This window comes from Grammomys surdaster, unplaced genomic scaffold (assembly GCF_004785775.1).
Source record: "Grammomys surdaster isolate TR1022 unplaced genomic scaffold, NIH_TR_1.0 62, whole genome shotgun sequence".
NCBI classification, from domain to species: domain Eukaryota; kingdom Metazoa; phylum Chordata; class Mammalia; order Rodentia; family Muridae; genus Grammomys; species Grammomys surdaster.
Genome location: NW_021604564.1, coordinates 28,902,506 through 28,909,382, shown reverse-complemented (window position 1 = coordinate 28,909,382; position 6,877 = coordinate 28,902,506). Strand labels below are relative to the sequence as shown.

General features: G+C 35.6%; 1 non-coding gene across 1 annotated transcript; it reads right to left on the bottom strand.

Annotated features, from left to right (window-relative positions):
• Positions 1 to 260: 260 nt before the first annotated feature.
• Positions 261 to 425, bottom strand: LOC114619420. Its single transcript, XR_003711147.1, has one exon. It is a non-coding gene; the product is annotated as a U1 spliceosomal RNA (small nuclear RNA).
• Positions 426 to 6,877: the final 6,452 nt, after the last annotated feature.

Here is a 6,877-nt window from a genome sequence, read left to right as displayed (position 1 = left end):
AATCAAACAAACAAACAATCATGCTGAGCTCACTAAAATCTGTTCTACAACTTGAATCTTCCCATCTGGAAAATGATGAGAAAGGAAAAGGAACTTGCAAGTAATTTGCTGCCATTCCTCTAGAATGTTGTGAGCATTATGTGATGCCACAGTGTATGGTAAGTGGTTAACATTCCAAGAGACATTTAATCCATGCTCATGTGTTCAAAATAGAGAAAAGTATCAAATACACATGAATGTCTATAGTTTTATTTATTTTCCAGGGGAGAGTGTGAACACAGTCCCCCATTACCATAAATTATGCAGCCGTGTTTCCTGCTTGTGGGGAAACCCCTGAGTGAGTACATCCAGAGTGAATTGGATAAACTTTGCCTTGGAAAACTACCTTCGTGGTGATCCTAATTTCACCCATGCCAGGTAAATACATGTTCAGAGTTTCAGAGAAACATTTTTAGTTGTACAGTATAAACCCTGAGGAGTGTTGAGAGTACAAAGGTCTCTACCCTCACAGATAGCACTAGGGAAACCAGAAATGTTACACAAATATTGTTGTCTCTTTTTTTTTTTTTTTTAATTTTTTTATTGGATGTTTTATTTACATTTCATATGTTGTCCCCTTACCCCATCCCCCACCCACCCAGGAACCCCCAATCCCCTCACACCTCCTCCTTCTTCTTTGTGGATGTAACCTCTATCTACCCCCCCACTCCCACCTCCCCACCCTCAAAACTCCCACCCCCTGGGGCGTCCAGCCTTCATGAGGTCAAGGATCTCATCTTCCACCTGTGCCCAGCAGGGCCCTTCACTCTTATATATTCAGCTAAGGCCCTGGATCCCTCCATAAGTGCTCCCAGGCTGGTGGTTTAGACCCTGGGAGCTGTGGTTGGTTGGTATTGTTGCTCTCCTCATGGGGCCACAAATCCTTTCAGCTCCTTCAGTCTTCACTCTAACTCCTCCATTGAGAACCCCATGATCACTTCAATGGCTAGTTGTGAGCATCTGCCTCTGAATATGTCAGACTCTTGAAGACCTCTGAGGAGACATCCATATCAGGCTTGAGATGTATCACCTGTTTTCCACCTAGAAGGCTGGAAATGAGAAGAGCTAATAGCATATTGACCCTGTACTATCTGTAGGGCCAATTCCTACCTAGTTCTCCTGGGCTCACACATACAGAACAGCAGATACCTTATAATCTAGATGACTCCTATGCTATCTGAAGGACTAGGCCACATCTTACTTCTCCAGAATCTATGCTTATCCAGATCTTTTTTCCTAGAACTTCATCTTGATCATTGTTTCTTATACAAAAGAACCCATCTCTATGGGAGTGTCACATGGGCTTCACTAATGGAGTAGAACCCAATTGGCCTCAGTGCTATCTATAGGTCCAGGTCACACCTGACTCTCCCAGACTTTGATAAATCTCAATCATTCTTAGATCCTATCTTGAACACTGTTTCTCAGTCAATCTATAGAATCCATCTTTATGAAGAGGTTGCATGTACTTTGCAAGTAATTTAAATACAGTCATTTCTTAAGCTTTATCATGAACACATGATTGAGGTAATTGTAAACATGGAACTTTTTGTCCAAAATTGTACTATTCTAAAGTAGGCCAAAAATAAACTTTCTTGTATCAGACCCTTGAAGTTTAAACTAACACTGATTATCAAGTCAATTTGGATAATATTTTTCTTGGACCATAAAGACTGTTACTCTGCAGGTGCTGGAGTTTTCAGAAACTTTCCATAGAAGATGACTGATATTAAAAGAACTAGAAAGCTATGTATATATAATACATATATGTGAACATTTTACCATATGTATAGTATATAATATGAAACATGATATATGATATACAATATATGATATATAATGCATAATATTTAATAAATATATATAATGTATTATATATGATATATATGTAAGATAAAATATAAGATATGATATATGGTATATGATATAATTAATACATAGTTCATGATATATAATATAATATACAATATATAATATATAATTTATGATATAATAATGTATAACATATTAATATATGTTAAAAAGTTACACTGAAAGTTTTCAATTATACTGATCACAATACGTCATAGCATGAAATTGTAGAAGAGTATAATAGATAGATCAGAAATAATAAAGAAAATTTTCTTTTTACTTTACAATATTTTAATATATTGAACTATTGTCTGTATTGTTTTCCTTTATTATTGTGACTTGTGTGCATACATATAAACACAACATACTGAGTTCTCTTAGTTTTGCTGTTTTGTATATTTGTTTAATATTGACAATTTCATATTGGATAATCAATTAGATAACTCATCCATGCAAGAGACTAGGTGTCACTTTCCACATTTATAAATTGCCTGCAGCTATGCATCTAGAGTTGTGAGACCAAGAGATTTTCCCAGTAGTATTTGCAGGCCAACTGGTGTTGTCATAGGTCAGGCTTTGTCAGCTATGTTGTTGAGACTCCATGGAAATAGGGGAGCATAAAAGTTAGAGGAAGGGGAACAATTGAAAGATGGAGCTAGATGTTAAAATACATAACAATATATTAAGCTGATTAAGAAATTATATAAATAAAATCATAAAGCCAAGATTAATTAATTTTTCTCATTTATTCTTTAATAAACTGAAATCTTACTGATTTCAAAATTCTATCACTAACAGGGAAGTTTTTGGCAATTCCTGGGAGAAGGCAAGCTTAATTTTCCTAACAGTATGTCACCTGCCAAACTGATTATGTTGTAGTGGTGGGCCACACATTTGAAAGTATTTGGGCAACACAATTGTTATTGATGGGGAAAGAAGGACATAAAATTGGATGGATAGTAAAGGAGGGTGGACCTGAGAACTGAGGAGTGAATATAATCAAAACCCAAGAAATTTCCAAAGAACTAATGAAATGTTTAAAATATTTAAAAAAGAGTTCATAGATTCTGAACATTGTGAATGACAGTTATGGTCGAGATACATAGGTTTCTCTGTCTTTTAGTGTGATAATTAGAAATACATACCATGATTATAATACAAGTTTATTTGGAAGGATTATGAAAAGAATACAAAGAATTCATGAATTATAACTTTTACACAATGTCTGATAAACTGTTTTTTGTAACTTGCTACGTGAGTGCTTTCTTCATATATATTTCCATCCTACAAACTGTCTATAGATTTTCTGAAACTCTCCAGCCATGGTAGAATGCATCCAGAAAAAGTTCTCTTGAACATTAAGGCTAAATATTAAGGGAAAAGTTCCTTTTATAAAAACTCTTTCATTTTTGTTTCTACTTGATAAATTAATGACAGACTGAAAGGACAGGAGGTCAGAGCAGAAGGACAACAGCTACTTAGAAAAAGATTACACAGAGGATTAAGAATACTACCTAGAAAACATCTAAAATGTCAAAAGAACTAAAACATATAGTACTTTATGTGTACAGACAGACATAGAAATCAAGAACTGATGAATTGAACTGTAGAGCATAATGATTTCCTGATATGAGAAAACAAAAACATTTTCTTTAAGTTTTATAATTCATTTTCTTAGTTTTAATTGCTGCAAAGTATATGTATTATAAAATGTTCAATTTTAATCATTTTTGGTATTGTTTTTATTTTGAGATTGTAATTTAATTATAACATTTTTTTTGTTCTCATTCCTCCCTCAAAACCTTTGTAAATACCCCTCCGCACAATCCTTCAAATAGATGGCCTCTTCTTTCATGGATTGTTAATACATGTATATATATATGCATATATATATGTATGTATGTATGTATTTTAAAGAAATATATATTTCCTATGTATAGCATGTTGAATCCATACAGTGTTACTTTGATGTGTGTGTTCAGGGATGATCATTTGGCATGGGACAATAAATTGTTGGGCTCATGACTGAGGAAGACATTTTTTCCTACTCTCAGCTTTTCTTAGGTGCCTGTACTTTTCTGTGTACAATTGAGGCCTTATGGACTTTTAAGAAACATTAATCTTAAATTTTATCAACATTTTCAGTTGACAAATGAGTCATTTCACCTGAAATATCATTGATATAATGATATACACACACACATGCACACACACACACACACACACACACATATAATCTCAAGAGGTTATTTTCTTCTAAAGTTTTAAAGACTAAGGCTGATATTAGTGGAGGTTTGATGCCCCAGCATAGGGGATGCTGGACTGGTGGGGTGGGAGAGTGGGAGTGGGTGGGGGAGCACCCTAATCCAGGCAAAGGGGAAGAGAGAAGGCAGATGTGGGATGGGCGGGGTTGGTGGAGGGATAACAGGGAAGTGGAATATCGTTTGAGATGTAAACAAATGATATTATTAATAATATTTAAGAATAGTGTTGTTTTGTAGATTCATCTGTCTTAATAATACTGGAAACAGATTGTTTGCCCTTGATGGTATCAATAGTCTTATATAAAACTCTTTCGGGCTTTTCTTGTGGTCAGGTTCATCTTGAGGTTGTTATCCTTATATAAATTGTCACTTTTCATTTTTTTAATTCTCATATTCTAATTAATTCTAAAGAACCTGAATTCAGTTCATGTATTGATGCCCATACTGTTCTGTACATTTTCTTCTGGTTTTGTTTATGTGTTTTTGGTTTTCAGTGTTGTAAATATTCTAAGTGAACCCAAGCTTATTCTAAATAACACCGTGAAAGCACTCTATTGTCTTTTAAAAGTGATAATACAACTACAAGTTAAGAGGTTGGGATATCATTTAAGAAATGTGATTGCTAAATTTTCAGAAATTCTAGTATCAGTTGATGAAAGATGACCATACTTTTACCATAATTGGCATCCAAATCTGTTCACTTTTTACAATGAATTTTGATGGCTCAATCATTAATTCTGATCACTACTAATCAAATAGAGATAATGGGATTAAGTGGAATTTGCTCAGGAAGCCATGCTTGCCTCTGCATAGATGACAGAAGTTTCCCATTAAGACCTATAACTGAGCATGGTTTGGGAACTTTGTAAACAAACATCTCTGTTTGTGATGACTTTTAGGTATTTGCATCTTTGGTTTACTAATAGATCATAGCAATCTTTAACCAAAAACTGAAATGGCAATGAGGATAAGCTTGTACTCCTTTGTATTATGTTCTATTTGAAGAATGGTAGAAGTATTAGGATGAATGGACTATGCTGACTCCCACACATGATATGTCTATTTCTTCCTTCTATAGTCAGCAGCTATAATGTTTCTACAGGTATTCAAAGAGCAGTAAGCCCATTAACTATATATCATGGATTGTGGGCATAAGGGATGCTCACAATGTACTGTCTTTCTTCAAGGATTTATATTCATTAAACAGAAGATAGAATATCAGGCTCAAGGAGTCATTCCCTGGATATCACGTATCAGAAAACAACATTGTGGAGTAACTTCATTTATTCTGCAGGTAGCTGGGTTTAAACTCACGTAGCCAGGCCTGGTTTGCTGAAGGCATTTGCCTGATGACACATCTCTTTTGTCACAATAGTCTACTATTATTTCCTATAATTTCAGAACCCTTAAAATGGAAAAAGGTCTTCAAAATTAAGAATAAGTATAATTTTAAATGACAAATGATTATGCACAATTGAAGAAAATATTTAAAAGACAGAGTTTTCTTCTCTGATAGTAAGCAATCTTATCTTTGTACCACACCAGCCCATAGAGAACATACTGCTACTTAAATAATCAAAAGATTAGCCCATAGCACATAGAATGCTGAAAAGATGACGTGAATACACAGGGCAGGTCATATGTAGATTATCAACTTTGGATTTAGTGTTTTATAACTTCACTAGGAATGCATGTTACAAGAAGGTACTAATGTTTTCTTTTCATTTTTTTAGTTATATTTCTATTCACTTACAAAACATGATTTAAACCAGATAGGAGGAAAATCATTGCAGATATTAGAAACATAAGAGTTAACATTCTTTGTAATTTACATTTACATTCTAGCAATTGCCCCCCTGCCAATGTACTCCACAGTTCCTCATCACATTTCCCCTCTCCTTTGCCTTCAAAAGGGTGCTCCTTGATTGCCCAACCCCGGGTATACACATTACTTGAAGGCTCAAGTCTCTCTAGGATTAGGCATCTTCTCCTATTTAAGCCAGACCAGGCAGTCTTCTGCTGTATATGTGATTGAGGGCCTAAGAGCATCTCATATATGCTCCGTAGTTGAGGGATCAGTCTCTGAGATGTCCCAAGGATCCAGGTTAGTTGAGACTGCTGGTCTTACTATGGGGTCATCCTCTTTCAATTCTTCCCATAATTCAACCATAGAGGTCGCCGACTACAGTCCAATGGTTGAATGAAAGTATCTGCATCTGTCTCAGTCAACTATTGGTAGGACCTCTCAGAAAGCATCCAACCTAACCTCCTATGTGTAAACACATCATAGCATCAGCAATAGTGTTAGGCCTTGGTGCCTCCCTTTGAGATGGATCCCAAGATGGGCCTGTCACTGGACAGCCTTTCCTTCAGTCTCTTTTTCATTTATCTCCCTGCAATTCTTTTAGACATGAAAAATTCTCGATCAGAAATTTTGACTGTGGTTTAGTAACCCTGTTTCTCCACTTGGAGGCCTATCTATCTACTGTTGGTGGACTCTTCAAATTCGATCTGCCCACTGTTGAACATTTTAGCCAAGGTCACCCCCATCCAGTACTGAGAGTCTCTCACCTCTTAGGTCTCTGGAAATTTCTAGAGGGTCGCCAACCTCCCTCAAGAGAAACTACATATTTCCAATCATTCTTCTGGCCCTCATCGAGCTAAATGGAGAGAAACTTGAAGCAATCCCACTAAGATCAGGGACTAGACAAGGCTGCCCACTC